This window comes from Camellia sinensis, chromosome 8 (assembly GCF_055761805.1).
Source record: "Camellia sinensis isolate YWXY chromosome 8, ASM5576180v1, whole genome shotgun sequence".
Taxonomy (NCBI): Eukaryota; Viridiplantae; Streptophyta; class Magnoliopsida; order Ericales; family Theaceae; genus Camellia; species Camellia sinensis.
In genome coordinates, this window is record NC_138968.1 from 135,563,793 (window position 1) to 135,581,706 (window position 17,914).

General features: G+C 34.8%; 1 long non-coding RNA gene and 1 pseudogene across 1 annotated transcript; both read left to right on the forward strand.

Annotated features, from left to right (window-relative positions):
• Nucleotides 1–416: 416 nt before the first annotated feature.
• Nucleotides 417–12,074, forward strand: LOC114307292 (G-type lectin S-receptor-like serine/threonine-protein kinase SD2-5; annotated as a pseudogene).
• LOC145797135 (uncharacterized) lies at nucleotides 3,599–8,396 on the forward strand. The gene is made up of 3 exons (XR_014338259.1): nucleotides 3,599–6,855; nucleotides 7,324–7,372; nucleotides 7,450–8,396. It is a non-coding gene; the product is annotated as an uncharacterized LOC145797135 (long non-coding RNA).
• Nucleotides 12,075–17,914: the final 5,840 nt, after the last annotated feature.

The following is a 17,914-nucleotide window of genomic DNA, read 5'->3' on the forward strand; positions in this document are numbered from 1 at the left end:
CACTAAAAATAAAAAAAATATGAAAAACAAAAAAAACTCAATTTGCAAAAAATTGAATCTAAAAAATTAAAATAAAAAACATTGATTATAACTCAGAAAAAAATTTAAAAAATTAAAATATATCTACAGACCATAATTATTCTAGGTATCTACGCCATTCATCTAACTTTCGGAGTAAAATTCGAGACAAAATTTTATAGTGCATAGCATTTTCATATACTTTTCCACATCTTGTTCTTTACCGACCCAATATGTGGGGTGGATATCATTCCAAAAGCACTTGAACTTGCTTTATCTCTTTCCTTAGAGTTTTTTTTTTTTTTAGCTACAGAAATTCATAAGTATATATGTTCTAACTACACCTCCAAGGAGGTCCCCATTGTATATGTCTATCATTCTAATAAGCAAAAGCTGTAATGGATGATCAACCGAGGAGTTGTTTGTGTTGTGCTATTGTTCTGGTTTTAACATCTCTCATGTGTTCCTCCTCCTTCTACTTGGTGAATGCCCAGCATATGGATTATCCAATTGCCACTGTGCCCACTTCATGGACCATTAACGATCCCCCACCGGTCCTCGAAGCTTCGAACTTTGTATGGAGACCAATCCTACGTCGAAGAGGCCTTCAATCGCTTTTTTCTCTCGTCTTCTGCTGCGATTTTGCATACACTGCCTGCATAGTTGGTGTCCAAAAACAAACTTCCCTTAAACAAAAAAAAATAGAAGATGCCCCGCAACTAGTTTGGTCGGCTAATAGAAACCATCCTGTAAAACTTAACGCAACCTTGCAATTCACTCAGGATGGAAACTTGACTTTGGCAGACTCCGATGGCACTTGTGTCTGGTCTACATACACTCACTACAAGAATTTACACAATTGGCGACCACTTTTGCCGACCAAAAAAATTTTTGTCGCAAAAAAATGACATTTGGCGACCAAATATTAATTAGTCACGAATGATCATTATTTTTGGTGACCAAATATTATTGGTCGCAGAAGGTTATATTTTGGCGACCAAAAAATAAGTTGGTCGCAGAAAGTGGTATGCTTTTGCCGACCAACTATAAATTTGGTCGCGAAAGGTCACATATTTTTTGGCGACCAAAATTTTGGTCGCCAAAAACTTATTTTCAGCAACCAAAAAAAATTAGTCGCCAAATTAGCACTTTTAGCGACTAATATTTTAGTCGCCGTTGATTGAGATTTGGCAACTAAAAAAATTTGTCGGCAAAGGGTACATTTTCTGCAACTAATCTGATATTTTGGTTGCCAAAAATTTGGGAGGGAATTTTGAAACGTGTGGCGGGAATTGAAATTTTTGCACTAGGAAAATAGAAAAAAAAATTAAAAAAAAGCCCTGTCCATCTCGCAAGCTCCATCGTAGCTGTAAAAACTCCAGTCTATCTCTCGCAAGCTTCTCTCTCGCAAGCTCCATCGTAGGTCTTCGCTCTGTCCATCTTGAGCTCCATTGCAGATCAGTTAAGATCTACATGCTTCAGTAGATATATATCTCAGACTTCTTTGCTTCACCAACACTCCAGTCTATCTCTCTCTCTATATCTATATCTATATCTATATGTAGAGAGAGAAAACGCATAGTAGAGAGAGTAAGCAAAGGTACAGATCTAGATCTGTGGCGTGTGTGAAGAGGATGAACTCCATTGTAATGACATCAAAGATCTTACTGATTGCGGTCTTCGTCTTCGATGTCATTGCCTTTGCGTTGGCTGTTGCTGCTGAGCAGAGGCGAAGCACTGTAAGCTCTGTTCCAATGGAGTTGATGTTGTGAATTGAATTTTAATTGAAGCTCTGTTCCAATGGAGTCAACTTTATCTGTAACAACAACAACACTCTTCATTTGTCGTCTACACCGTCCGATTCATTGCCAATCCATGTCTCTTCAACTCACACGACCTTTCAATGGCGAGTCTCAGAGATCAAAAGCATTGAATTCAATCTCTCATTCCCCAAATTCGCTCACGACTTTGTGTTCTGTTCGCTCTCGCTAGCACGGTGCTGCTTCGCTCCCTTTCGTAGCCGGCGGTGACACGGTGATTTTGATTTGTCTCTTTTCTCCCTCTTTGTCTCTTTTCTCCGCGTGATTTTGATTTGTTCTTTATAATACTCGTTCAAAGGTTCTGATCACTATTGAAACTCATAATCTGTAATGGGTCTCTTTTGTTTTGATCGATCAATTGGTATTTTTGGGTTTAGATCCTTTGTTGCAGATCGTTCTTGTTTCAATTCCAATTTTGGGAATCTGATTTGGGTTTTGCTGAATTTTTTGTTGGATGATTGTTTAAAGAATTTTAATAAATTATTCGATGAATTATCCCATTTATGATGTAAATATTTGGTTGTGGACAAATTATTCGATGAATTATCCCATAATTATTGCTTATTGCAATGTAATTCCCCATGTTGCAGTTCATGAGGCTTGCATATTTAATTGGTTCAGATATAGAAAGAAGTCCTGTCAATAGGTAGAAACACAACTTTTTAGCATACCAATCCTATTTGAAAGTAGTAGTTAGCATTGCCAAAGAGTTCCTTTGATGTTGCACTGTGGTCCTCCAACTCTCTCTCTAATATATTTTTCTTTTGTGCAGTGCTTCACTCAGCATGCTACCTTGGCCTAAGCCCGCAGTTTGGCCTTTAGTTCCACCTGATGCTTCATCTGAGGTGTTTGAGAAGGAAAAGGTGAGGTTTTTAATTTGGTATTATTGACATGTAACTAGGAAAAGGCTTGTAAATTTGAGCACTGATATAAATTATAATTCACATGTGTAGGGAATGTTTATCCTGAATTGGCTATATTGATGCCTATGACACTTAGTATTCTTTGGCTCAATAAGAATTTATAATTCTATGCAGTGAAATGGGTGCACTAAAGACAATAAATTAATAATATAGCATGTACATGTTGTAGTTTATAAGAAATAATGATGTTTGACGCAGAAGTTTTTGGGTATATTGTTGGCCTTAGACTACACTCTGTCTGATGCCTCCAAGGTGAGGTCTGATGTAGATATCTTGAAGCACAATCCAATGCCTGATTATCATTTTACATTATATGTCTAGTTTTTTATCCTGCATATTTTGTCTTTTTAGTTGACATCTTCCTTAGAAGAGGATGCATAGAAGTTGTTGGGTAAACTATATTAAGGGATGTTGTCTAAAACTTTCAATGAGTCTATGAGGTTATGTGTCTTTGATGGGCAATGATCAGCTGCCACTTAAATCTATGTCATCTTAGAAGGGGGTTTGAATTTGACTAATCACTAAATGCTTAATACACCTAATGAAACTGATTTTATATTAAATCTTAACAAAAAAATTTAATCCATAGATTTTCAATTTCTATTAGCTGTCAAAAGTTTCCGGTTTAATTTTGAATTATGCCAAACAAACCCTTTCTCTCCTCTTTTAAAGCTATGGCTATGTTATCTCCTTGATATGATTTTCTATGAATTAATTTGATTCACCAGATCCTTGTTCTTCATTTATAGAATTAAGATGAGTCTTTTGCACAATTATCATTTTTGGTGTAAATGATATATTTTTTTTTCATTTTTTTTTATTGTTATTTCTGTGATCCTCCTTTCTACTTGTAGGTTTCACTGTTGAGCTCAACCTCAGTGTTGTCAGCAAACCTCAGGAGGCGATTAGTATTTTAGGCAAATCTCAAGGGCAATTACAATCACCCTTTACTTTTCCTAATAATATACGAGAACACCCCTTATGGTAACTAAACATTAAAAAAAAACATAACTAAAGATGGTGTTGTCAGCAATTTGATATTTTAAAATATAAAACAATGCTCTTATTACATATAACTTATAAGATATGAAAAAAAAGAGTCCCAATTAATACACATTTATGTGTCTTTGGGAGGAGAAAGATTGGGTACACACCTTATTTATCAAAAAAAAAAAAAAAAAAGATTGGGTATACACCTAACCTTTGACATAGTGCACAAAGTGATTGCTCCGAGACTTAAACCCATAACCTCAAGGTTATTAAGCCAATGTTATATAACTTATAAGATATAAGAATGCCCTCAATTAGATAAAAATGACAAGACAATTATGTCTTTAATAATAAAATGTAACATCCTAAGTACAATGTAAAATTTATTAGGTTCGCATAAAAAATAAAAATTAAGTTGTGTATGCATCTTAATTCATATCCTCATAAAAAAATCAAATAAAAATATGGTAATAATATACAAATGTATCACACTTTATCAAACCAACAAGAAAAAAGGGGCTAAATTTAGGAGATGTGATAGACCAAAATTAATGACCAATACTATTATCAGGTAGTTTTTGTTTTTGCTAAATAAAATATAAAACATTTGATTCTAAGTTGTCGTATGTTGCTTGGGCAAACACCAGATTAACTTCACATTAGGCAGCCTGATAAATTTATTGAGATTCTCTTTATGTTATTTGATCAGATGCATATGTATCTTGGATAGAGGTTAAGTTTTAATGCCCGTCAATCGACAACCTTGACAAGGGATGTTAGTGTAATTTTTGGTTTGGTTCAGGGTTACCCTGTATTTGTTAGAAACCTCAGGGGGTGTCAATGTAATTTATTTTAATAATTATCTTCAAAATTCTTGCTGCTCATATGTTTGAGTGAGACACTATGGGTAAAATTCTACATTGGGCAGACTTTTCTCTGTTTCTTCCCCACATAGTTAATTATTAACATGAATAGGTTGTCGTAATTTTTAATACTCTAAATTGAAGCTCATTAATTATATTATTCATGTCAGTTTCACCATTTTTTTTGGGACCAAATTTATGGGGGGGTAACCTGTGATTATCATACATTCCGCAACTACATATGTTTAACACAGGAAGTGGCATTTTGAATATGGTGGTATCTTTGCAATGTTCGACCAAATTGACATTGCTATCGTGAGTAGTGAAAGTAATGAGATAAGTAGGAACTCTATAGCTGAATTCACACTTCAGTTTGTAATGAAGAGGCGAGATACACTTTGTTCTTGTGGACATTGTCAGAGTAATAAAAGCAGTGTCTTGTCTTGTTATTATTGTCTAAACTGGTGTTAGATGTGGACATGTTTTTCATGCTATGATTCCAGCAGACCATCAATACGGGGAAGTGTCTCTTATCCAGTGGAAATATTTAAACTATTGAAAAGAGAAGACTAGAGTGTACTATGAATGGGAGGAAACAGAGAACAGAAATAAAATTATTAATTTCTTCCTCGAGAATTTCTTATTATGCATTTACCAAGTTAACGATGTCGAATTTTAATCTAACAGTAGTTTGTAACTTTTTTTTTAACCCCTTGGAGTTCATAATTTTTGTAGATGTTATTACTAGTCTGTTGGTTTCTCATGTCAAATCTTTCAGGTAGATATGGATATAGAAGATGGAGATGCTGCAGGTACCTTATCTGGATCAGAAGAAAGGAGTCAGATCACAGTGCCTCTAAGAGATTTTTCACCTGATGGTATGTTTTAAGCAAACTGTATTTAACACTATATATATATATATATATATTTTTTTTTTTTTTGCCTTTTAATTGGTTATTTTCTATTTTTATGAAAGACCGTGTCAGTCAGTGGTAAGTTTAACAAAGAAGCAATGTTTCAAAACATAAAGACAATAGCCATGGTATGATGGTGTCTGACAACTGCTCTATCTTGGAAACCTATGGTAGGTCAGCCAGATGCTAGGTGATCATTTGCCATGGTAGCAGATGTTTCAGCATCAATTCACACTTTATGTTATGTTATGTTATTTTTGATAATTTTTGTTATAATAATGCTATATGTACTAAATAGTGTACCAATTGATGATGTGACATAATTTAAAAGGTTTTTGGGATTTGTAATGTGATTAATGAGTGGGGTCAATAATAATGTCATAACTAGTGTTGGTACACTAATTAGCACACTAATTGGTGCATGTAGCACCATCATTTTTGTTATAGTGCATGGGTATGGCTGATATTACATAACAGCACACAGATACTACCAATGGGGTCTACGATCACAATTTAAAACCATACTCTATCCCACTGAGTCTTGAACAGGTTTGGCCTTGCAAGTTGAACCCAATGAGTGATCAAGATAAGGAAAACACATGGTTGTATGCATTCTCAATGTCCAGACATTTTATCTTAAATGCTAGAATCCACATACTTATCAGCCACTAGAGCCATTTACAAAGTTTGGTTGTCTTCAATGGACTCATTTTGAGAATCTGTTACTGTATCACCCTCTACCTGTGTCCCTGATCTTAAAGCTAGCATTTGGACCAATGTTTTTTAAACAAATCCCATCAAACTACTTAGAATGAAGTCCCTGGTATCTCCTGCTCCACCTTTTGCAATATGAGTGCTGTTTAAGAAGCGTTTAAAACTCCTATCAGGCTCCTCCTCCTCAAAAATCCTGGCTTGCAGAGAACAATAACATTGCCATAATAAATGAAAATTATTGCACTGAGTGAACAGTTGGAGCGTTATTGCCCATGGGGCTTTGCTTGTTTGTGTATTCCCACATTGACAGGATTATACGTCCAATAGATGTGTGAGAAGGCATTGGGAAATAAATGCTGAGGGCTGTAGTTCCTTGTGATTTATTTTGGCTTCTTTAGATGCTTGTTGCCTTTTTGTGTGTTGTATCTTGTTTGGTGGTTGTGTCCTGGGATTGCAAAATTCCACCTTTGGTGGCTATGGTAGTTTGGTACTATTATAGTTGTTAGACAGAAAACATAAATAAAAAAGCTTGGTACATGTGAGTTATGGAATGGATGATGGAGATGACATCTACATGCGTTCATGGACAGGCACCATTATTGGGCCGCATAATGTAAACAACTTTTTTAAGTTCATTACGTATTCTTTTGGAACTATCTTCTTTTATGCAGAGGCTATTTGGAAGTCTATTAATGTATTATCTTTTTCTAGTCTCCAGTTTCTTCTTCTGGACTAGTGATGCTGCTTGTTGATCTTTAATTTTCCTAGTTTTAATCCTCTGACTGAGAATCTGTCTAGTCAAAAAGAGGGGGGGGGGGGGGGGAAAACTATTCCCCTGTTTTATTTTTCCTAAACTTCGCATCTTATACCTCTCAATTTACGTTCTCAATTTGTAAACATGCAGATGTTCTTCATGACAACAAGTGTAAAATTACATGGCTATCTAATGGAAATGGATAATTCATTGATGAATTTAGTTTATGATATTTTGTGATTTCTTTGTTTTCTATAAGATGAGCATTCCCAAGTGATAATATAACAGGTTCGTGCTGTCGCTTACTAGTTCTTTCCTGTTTTGTAGGAACATTTTGCAAAACGAAATAAGATGGTTCTTACTCTTAAATATACAGGTCAGTAACCTCTCACTTCCCGTTCTTGTTTGTCTTATGTTTCTTCTTGAACTGAACTTGGAGAAATTATCAAACAGAGTGCTGCGAAGGGAAATAACAAGATTTGGACCTGATCAATTTTTCTGACAAATCCTACATACATGATCCGGGCTATTGCAAGCAATGCAGCTGACAATGTGTATTGTACACTCATTGCTCAGAGTGCTGTTCATGGAGCTATGGCCGGGTACACAGGCTACACAAGTGGGCTTGTTAATGGCAAACAAACTTATATTCCTTTCTATGTAAGTTCTTCCGGATCCTATAGTTAGTTCTATGATTGCACTCTGTTAATAATAAGGGGTATTGTCTGTGAAGCTCTTGTATTTACTCGGAGAAGAGTAGGAAAGAAGTAAAGGGTATGGTATGGAATCCAACTCCGAACATAATTGTAATCCCAGATTAATGCTGTTTGTTACGAAGTAATAATGCCCAATCAGAAATGGATAGCTAATTTGTATTAATATTATTATTATTATTTTTTATTTTATCAAATCTTAATTGCCAAAAGACGACAGCTACAATTTTATTGATGTCAATTTGTGAACTTCCTGTGAGCCAATTTGTTTTGATTTATGAAACATTGAGCCCACTTGAAAGGATCAGATGCTTTCTGGTTATTTGAATCTGTTGCAGCCTCCCTTCCTTAATAGTCACAAGAATGCGCTTAGACTTCTATCAGCACCTTATTCTTCTTATTCTTCTTCTTATGTCTATGACAGTTGGTATTATATATTATCTATGAAGTGGAGCATTCTGTAAGGAGGATCTTCATGCAACTGAATAAAAGAATCATAACCGCTGACTGGTAAAATATTTCTCTTAGCCTACTTTGTGGTAAGGTGCTGGGGGAAGAAGTGTGTTGCTTGGGTAACTAACAGAATGCATTTTCTGTCCCAAATTCTGTGCGTGTATGTTTTGTTCTTGTCAATTTCTAGCTGATCAAGACTTACAAGGGGGAGCATTATATGACATTTTTACAGGTTTTAAATGTCCTGAAGGGTATAAGTGATGAAGACTGCAGGTTGTTGGGCTTGAATCCTAAGTATGCTCGTTCAGATTGGATGAAATTGCAATAGGATGTCATTGTGGTATGAGCGTACTACAGAAAGAGTTGAAGAACTGTTCCAATAGTCTCATACCTTGTTATTTTCTTTGATTTCTTTGTTCTTATAATTTTTGGTGAGAGCAAAGTGTAGTTTGAGATTGAATTTTTAGTGATTGTTTTTGCCAAATCACATATTGTACGTACTATTGCTCTTGTATACAAGTTAAATTCTCAAGTTTTCTTCTTAGTTAAATTCTTTGGTTGTGTGTCATGAATTTTGTTCTTCAATTGTGGTACCGAAACTATGAGCAATTTTTAATTTTTTACATGTTATTGTTCCTTAATTGTGGTTGGGTTGAATGAATTTTGTTCGATATTGGATTGAATGTTTAAAAACAAAAATTGAATGTTCTAAAAAAAAAATAAAAAAATAGAGATTTGGCGACTACAAAATTGGTCGGCAAATTCTACACTTTTGCGACTAAAATTATTGGTCGGCAATTCCTTACCTTTTGGCGACTAAATTGTTAGTCGGCGATTCGTTGACTATTGGCGACCAAATTTTTTGGTCGTGAAATGTCACAATTGGCGACCAAACTTTTTGGTCGTTGAATGTAATAATTGGCGACCAAACTTTTTGGTCGCGAAATGTGTCAATTGGCGACTAAGATATTTGGTCGGGAAAATATCACTTTTCGCGACCAAAGTGTTTTAGCGACTAAATGAATTAGTCGCGGTAATGATATATTTAGCGACCAAAAATTTAGTCGGCAAATCCGACTATTCGCGACCAACCAAAATTTTGGTCGCGAATTATTTTGCCGACCCTCAATTGGCGACCAAAGTAGCGACCAAAAAAATTGGTCGCAGATTACTTTTGCCGACCAAAAATAGGCTTTTAGCGACCAATTTTTTGGTCGGTAAAAGTGTTAATTCTTGTAGTGACTGGCGGAGGAAATTACTCTGTTTTAGGCTTAAACTTGACTCAAGATGGAAATCTCGTCCTCTTTGATCGAAACAATGCAATGGTTTGGCAGTCTTTCGATCACCCAACTGACTCCTTACTTGTTGGCGGGTTTGGTTCTTGGGCAGAAGCTCACCTCCAGCACATCAGCATCAAACTGGACTCAAGGTTTGTTTTCTCTTGCTCTTCGATCTTGTAAATCAAAGTATTATAACACAGCGGGAAAAATTTCGGAATCATACCTTTTAGCAGAGTCTGACACGAAGAATCTCATGGGTAAATCACGTGTTTCCAGAATGTGAATAACCAACCCAACAGTGGAGTGATACTACAAAATGAGTATTACCCCCACAAGTCACAGTGCAAAGGCTGGATCGTTCTCTTCATGGGACAGAGCTAGAGAGAGAGTCTGGGAAAAAAGGTTATGGGTAAAAACCACATAACGTATTTGATATGCGTATCTCCCATCATATCAAATATATATTATTAAATATATATCAACCAATATCTATCTATCCATCTATCCATATCTATTGATATGATAGATATAGATATCCTGAATGATTATCCAAATAAGTTTTGAATTCAAATTCAAACTTACACGGATAAGGTTCAAAAGGTTTAGGTTTAAAAGGTTCAAAGAGTCATGCCACATGGGCGCCCAATTTCTAACAGATCTGATCCGGATTTTTACTATCTGTCAGCTTATGTGGAATCCAATCCACCCTTGCCCTATTTCCAAGCCTATTTATTTTTACATGTGAATTATGTTAAATTCAAGAATGAATGCTTTTTGGGCTTGGGGCAGAAAATCCCTGTTGCATCATCATGGTCACCTCAGTTCATAAGGTTGAATCTTGATGGGCATTTGAAGGCTTATGAGTGGCGAGGATACAATTGGACTGAGGTGGCTGATCTGATGACATCAGATATTGATAACTGCGGTTATCCCATGGTGTGTGACAATTACGGCATCTGTTTTTCAAATAGATAGTGTAGTTGTCTTCTGGGAGCCATCGGCAATAGTACTTTCAGGCGAATAAGTTATGGGCAACCCAACCTTGGATGTTCCCTTGTTACACCCATTTCTTGTGACTATTCTCAATATCACACCCTTTTGGAGCTTAAGAATACTAGTTACTCTTACTTTAGCTTCTACGAATACTTGGATGAAAAATTAGCATTAGAGGATTGCAAGACGAGTTGCTTGAAAAACTGTTCATGCAAACTAGCTCTTCTTGTACATACTTTGGCCAATGATTCAAGGTAAGGTTGCTTATTATTGTCTGAAGTCTTTTCTCTTATAAGTAACAAGGGAACAACGTATGAGAATGTTGCTGTATTTCTTATAGTACAGAATCCTATTCCGTCAACAATAAATTCTTCTCAAAAGAAATCAGGGCTAGTCAAGATCATACTGGGTTTCAATCTTGGAGCTTTTTTTGTTGTATTTTTTGTGGTTGCCTCTTGCATTTTCTATTTCAAAAAGAAACAAGAGTCCGAGGATTTTGATGAGTTCTTTGTTGATCAAGTGCCAGGGAGACCTACCAGATTTTCTTACGAAGAATTGAGAGCCATGACAAGCAATTTCAATGATAAGCTCGGGGAAGAAGGATTTGCGTCAGTGTTTCAAGGGACATTAAGCAATGGAACCAAAGTAGCGGTGAAGCGTCTCAATGGTTTTGGTCAGGTTAAGAAGTCATTTTTAGCTGAAGTTGAAACAATAGGCAGCATTCATCAGGTCAATTTGGTGAGATTAATTGGATTTTGTGCTGAAAAATCATATAGGCTTTTAGTTTACGAGTACATGTCCAATGGATCCTTGGATACATGGATCTTCCGAAGGCACCAAGAGCTCACTCTTGGATGGCAATCCAGAAGGAACATTATTCTGGATATAGCCAAGGGACTAACCTATCTTCATGATGAATGTAGGCAAAAGATATTTCACTTGGATGTCAAACCCCAGAACATCCTTTTAGATGAATACTTCAATGCAAACATTTCTGATTTCGGATTGTCAAAACTAATTGATAAAGACCAAAGCCAAGTTGAAACAATGATGAGGGGAACACTAGGCTATTTGGCTCCCGAATGGTTGAACTCAATTATCGCTGAGAAAGTAGATGTCTATAGCTTTGGTGTCGTGGTTTTTGAAATGTTATGTGGGTGCAAAAATTTGGATAGATCTCAGCCTAAGGAAGATATGCATTTGCTAAGTCTATTTAAGAGGAAAGCAGAAGAGGAACGACTTCGGGATATTGTTGATAAATACAATGATGACATGCAGACAAATCGAGCAGAAGTTGTTGAGATGATGAGGGTTGCTGTGTGGTGTCTACAAAGTGATTTTTCGAGGAGGCCTTCCATGTCAGTGGTGGTTAAGGTCTTGGAGGGTTCCATTGATGTTGAAAACAACTTGGATTATAACTTCACAATTCCGGTGATACCAAGATCAATTGCAGCTACAGGTCAACAAGAGTATACCACTGGTCCTACTACTACTCTATTGTTTCCATCAGCCCTGTCTGGACCGAGGTAAGGAAATGAGACTTCAACGAACAATTTTTTGCAGATTGCTTAAGCAATAATATTTTGTTGTTACACTTTTCTTGATGAATGTATATATATGTTTAGCAATTATTGTCGTAGATATATTTGTTTGATGTCATGTGCATTTGTCCACTACAATATGTTAGAGTTTCAGAAACCGTTTTTGATCTTTAAAAGTAAAAATTTTGTTATAGAAGATATTTAGGAACCGATTTCTATCGTTGTGAGGGTAGCCGCTAAAATGTTGTCCTAAAAAATAAAAAACAAGGCTTTTAGTGACAAAATTTTGAAAATGTCACTAATAAATAGACTTTTAGGGACAAAATAATTTGGTCTCAAGATAATTTATTTTTTAAGACAAAAAATTTGGTTCGAAAATGATAATAATTCATCACTAATGTCCAATTTTCGTTGCTAAAAATATAGGGTAAATTATACTTTGCACCCCCACACATTGAACCAAATCTCACTTTGGCCCCTACACATGAAATCATGACAGTTAATCTGTTAGACTTATTTATTTTGATGACTTATTTAATTATGTTTTAATTTATTTGAAAGAGAAAAATAGAATCCAAAATTTATTTTGATGATTTATTTAATTATGTTTTAATTTATTTGAAAGAGAAAAATAGAATCAAAATTAATTTTATCCCACTATTTCTTACCTAAACCTTTATCCTAAATGTTGTCAGAATGTATTTAATATTTGATTAAATCAGGAGTTCAAACAGCACAAAACAGTGGTTCAAACAGCTCAGCATAACAGCAGTTCAAAAGGTTCAAAAGATTCAAGTGGAAGATATTCAAATTTGTAATGATGGAGGGAAAGGTATTCAAATTAGTAATGATGGAGTTACAACGGCTATAAACGGCAATAAATTCAAATGAATAGTTCAAAAGGTTCAAAAGATTCAAGTGGAAGATATTCAAATTTGTAATGATGAAGGGAAAGATATTCAAATTAGTAATGATGGAGTTACAACGGCTATAAATTCAAATGAATAGTTCAAAAGATTCAAAAGGTTCAAATGGAAGATATTCAAATTAGTAATGATGGAGTACAACGGCTATAAATTCAAATGAATAGGTCAAAAGGTTCAAAAGGTTTAAGTGGAAGATATTCCAATTAGTAATGATGACTACAACGGCTATAAACGGCTATAATTTTCATTATATATACCAAAGTCTCTAATGTAAAACATGTTACAAAAAACCTAAAAATATTCTTTGATTTATAATCACTCACATCTATTTTCTGAAAAATTCTTTGAGAAGTATTCTTCAATTTTTGTTTACATCCTCTTAGAAATTATACACTGAGCCTTATAGCTTTAAGCCCATCTTTCTTGTGTGAGGTTTACAGAAAAACCAAAGCTTCATTTTTATATCTATCTTTGAGAGATAATTCTTGTAGCTTTTTGTGAAAGCAAAAACTCCTTCTTTTCAACCTTGTAAGAGTGTAGTACACTCAGTGTTCTTGACTTAGAAAATCTGTGTAAAATTTGTGGAGGCTTGCTCCATTTGTAAAGAGGTTGCTAGCACTCCCGTGAAGCTAGAGCATAGTGGAAAATCTCAAGTGAAGCTTGAGGAGTGGACGTAGGCCGAGTTGAAGCCGAACCACTATAAATTTGTTTGCCTTTCTCTCCCTTATCTCTTTATTTTATTTAAATTGTTGTAGCTATATTTCACATTTACACAGTGCTTAAACCATTAACTGACATAGTTGTTAGAACACTTGTTTTAATTATTTTTATTTCACTAACTATATTTATCTATTGTGCTAGTCATAATTTTTATTAGGGTATTATTAATTTTTAATTGTAAAAACCTAATTCACCCCCTCTCTTAGGTTGTCTTTCGGGTAACATAATCCCCTACACTTTTGGTCAAATCCCACTTTGGTCTTTGCACATGAAATTGTAACAGTCAACCCCCTGTATTTTTTGTCAAATCTCACTTTAGTCCCTACACAAATGTTAATGTCCCCTTTCTGTTACTCAATTGTTTAGATGTTTAACAAAATCTAGTTATGTGATAAGAATGTGACTATGACATGAGGGAAAGGAAAGAAAATCATCTACATTTTCCACAAATACACACTTTATCCTAAAATTTATATCAAAATATAACTATATTAGGCTAAAATAAAATGCAGATTGCGAACAATTAAGAAGATGAACTAGCATTTTGCATAAATTGAAATCATGAAACTCTGTTTTTTACGGTAACCCAGTCTTTCTGTCTATTCATATTTCTTTCTCTTTGATTTCTTTGTCGCATTTTTTATTTTATTTCAAAAGATCTAAATTCTTACCTTGTCGTCCCAATTTTTACCATACGAACATATATATATATATATATATATATATATATTATATAACTCTCATGTGCTTATCACATAGGACAAAGTGTATTGGTGGGAAACATGGATAATTTTCCTCTTTTACTTTCATTTTGTAGTCACATTGTCACATGTCTGAATTTTTTTAAAGATTTAAAAATAGAGTAATAGAAGAGGAACATTGACGCTTGTGTAGGGACCAAAGTGAGATTTTAGTAAAAGTGTAGGGAGTTGACTGTCCCAATTTCCTGTGTAGGAACCAAAATGAGATTTGACAAAAAGTGCAGGGGGTTAACTGTCATGATTTCATGTGTAGGGGCCAAAGTGAGATTTGGTGTGAAGTGTAGGGGTGCAAAGTATAATTTACCCAAAAATATAATAACGACACTTTTTGCAACAAAAATATTTAGTCCCTAAAAAATAATTTTATTCTTAAATTTTGGTTTCTAAAACCTTAATTTTTTTGTAGTAGTCATATATCATAAATCTACCCTACCATCTTATCTTGTGAGAATAAGATAGCCAAGGTTTGAGTATGAGAAGCTGCAAGTAGCTTAGCTACATCATTAATTGTATTATAGGGAAATGAGATCCTAATAAATAAATAAATAAATAGTGAATGCAAATAAAGAGTTAGAAATGTTCCCCAGATAAGAATGAGCTAATATGTCATGAATGAGTGTGATTTTAAAATTTCGACACTTGCTGCACCATCTTTCTTTCTTCTTCTTCGTCTTTTTTTTTTTTTTTTTTTTTGGTCCATGTTGGAATCTTTACTTAATTCGATGGTTTTGAATTCAACATCAGTTGGGTGTATTTTGGGTGTATTTGAGCAGTTTCCCTTTCACAATTTTAAGATATCTTTAGATGAAGGAGCTGCAAATGAAAGAAATAGGAATAATTCACTTCCAATATTATCATTCATTCCAAATGATTGCATTAATTGAATGGCCTGATCAGTATGTCGATGAATGGAGATTCCCAATCATAAGTCTCAATTATAGAGAGAAGAATTGCTCATCACAATGATTCCAATTGGTTTAACCACCATCTTAAAAGGGGATCGAATTGGGGGGCAATTCTATTTCCATAGGGACTCAATTGGGGGTAATTCTATTTTCGAACACTAATTTCCCTCAGTTCATACACTTAATGAAATTTTTATACTAATTTTTTGTCTTAGAATAAAAACACTATAATACTCTTTATCTTTTTGCACCAAAATCCTAATTCTAAAACACCACAACCATCCTTCATCACTAGTGTTACCTCTCTCCTTCGTCATCCCCTCCCATCGCCTCTTTCTCTCTCTGCCTGAGACCACCTTCTGCCATGAACCAAAAACTCTCACAAACCCCCCACCGCAAACCATCCGCTTTCAAGGTTAACTGTGGAGGTCTAGGATAGAAGGGGATGAACTGGGAGTGGTGGTGGTGGCGGTGGAGGGCTGAGAGTGGCGGTAAAGGAGGGGTGGGTGGATTGAAGAAAAATTAGGGTTTTGAAATTGAAGATGATGATTTTATTAGAATAAAGAGATGTGTATTGAGTTTTTATTTATTTATTTATTTTTGTATGTATGTATTGAGAAGGTATTCATAAGTGTTTGTGGACTGAGGAAATTGGTGTGTGAAAATAAACAGCAATGCTAGGAGGCCACAAATTCTGTGGCTCAAATGGCTGAAAACACCCAAAACGACGTCGTTTTGGGTGCAAAATGACGTCGTTTTGGCAGTTTCGGGCCATTTGAGCCACAGAATTTGTGGCCACCAAACATTTTCCGAAAATAAAATAACCCCTGAATTGGTGATGAACTAAGATCCAATAATTCCATCTATACCCTCATCGAACCAATATGGTGATGAATTAAGATGTAATAGTTTGAAGTATTATCTTTATGGTCCATGATATTAATAGAGCTCACAGAACATGTCAAGTTGGGAAATCCTCTCTGCCATGCATGGATCAGACTCATGCTTGAACGAGTTCTGGAACCAATTCAAGATTTCAAAATGGGAATTACTTGCCCAAGCCCCTACTAGATTCCTAAGCATTAATTAGGAGAGGGACATTGTTACATGCTTTGTAAAATTTTCCCTCAATCGTCACACCAGTCTCTGGTACTCACCAGGAACATGAGGCAACTGTCTCTGTCTTTGTGGGGTACTCACCAGGAACCATTTGTTTATTTTATACGCGCTTTCCATTCACATTACGTTGACAGAAAGATCAGAAAAAAAACAACAACTAAACTTTACGGTAATTGCAAGAGCTTAGTTGAGGTTAATCAAGCTAGTTAACAGTGCTCACCAGTTGTGGAATATATCATCTATTTTTTTTCAGAGTATCAATTTACACACACATATTACATAACACTAACATATTATTTACCAATTACATAGTATGTGTAAATTAGATGCTATCTTTTTCATCACTAATTAAGGAGGTGGTATGCAAAGGGATGGCAACGGATAAGGTTTTCAGGTTTTGCGTTCAAATTTTTGCTTTTAAACTCAATTGATACAATTTCATACTTCACTATAAACTTTACAGTTTTGACTTACTTATAATTATATTTTACCCTACCTAATCAATGCTCTTTCAAACTATTTATATTAAAATAGGGTTGGAACAAATACAATCGGGTCAGGGAATTTTGCTATCCCTTGCAGCCATTCAATAATTGTGACCTACCTATTGAATGAAACATCTCAGAGCCTTCTAAATTATTGGCATATATATAGATAAATATTACAGTCAACATTACTTAATGACTCAGATTGATGCATACAATTCCATTTATAGATTGACTAGGTCTATCGTGTTAATTGGATGATGAAAAAGAAGAAGTTTTGGCGGTTGTGTGGACTTGAATGTCATAAACAGAAACAGATTGTTCAAATGTGGACTCGAATGTAATAACAAAAGTGAGTCTGCGTGATTGAAAGAAAGCAAAATATCAGTAGGAATAATTCAAACTCGTGAAAAATTCTTGGAGGCAAATTGGAAAAATATTTAGAGCACAACACACCTAGAAATTTCGTCGAGTCAAGGCAAGTGCACCAAGAAGTAGAAGAAAAAAAGAAGAAGTTACATTAAATTTATTTTTGCTACACTAAAACTACACTAAAGATGGGATATGTATTGGATGAAAAACATATTTTATATCAGTCATTTCTTATTCTATTTTTTAAATTTTGTCATCAAGAAGAAGAGCTCACACATGAAACTAAACTCGTTTATTTGAGCAGTTTCCCTTTCACAATTTTGAGATATCTTTGAATGAAGGAGCCGCAAATGAAAGAAATAGGAATAATTCATTTCCAATATTGTCATTCATTCCAAATGATTACATTAATTAAATGCCTTGATCAGTATGTCGATGAATGGAGATTCCCAATCATAAGTCTCAGTTATGGAGAAAAGAATTGCTCATCACAATGATTCCAATTGGTCTAACAACCAGCTTAAAAAGGACTGAATTGGGAGTAGTTTTATTTTCAAACATTTATTTCCCTCAGTTCACACATTTAATAAAAAAAAAATTTCTTAATACAATTGTCTTAGAATAAAAATACCATAATACTTTTATCTCAC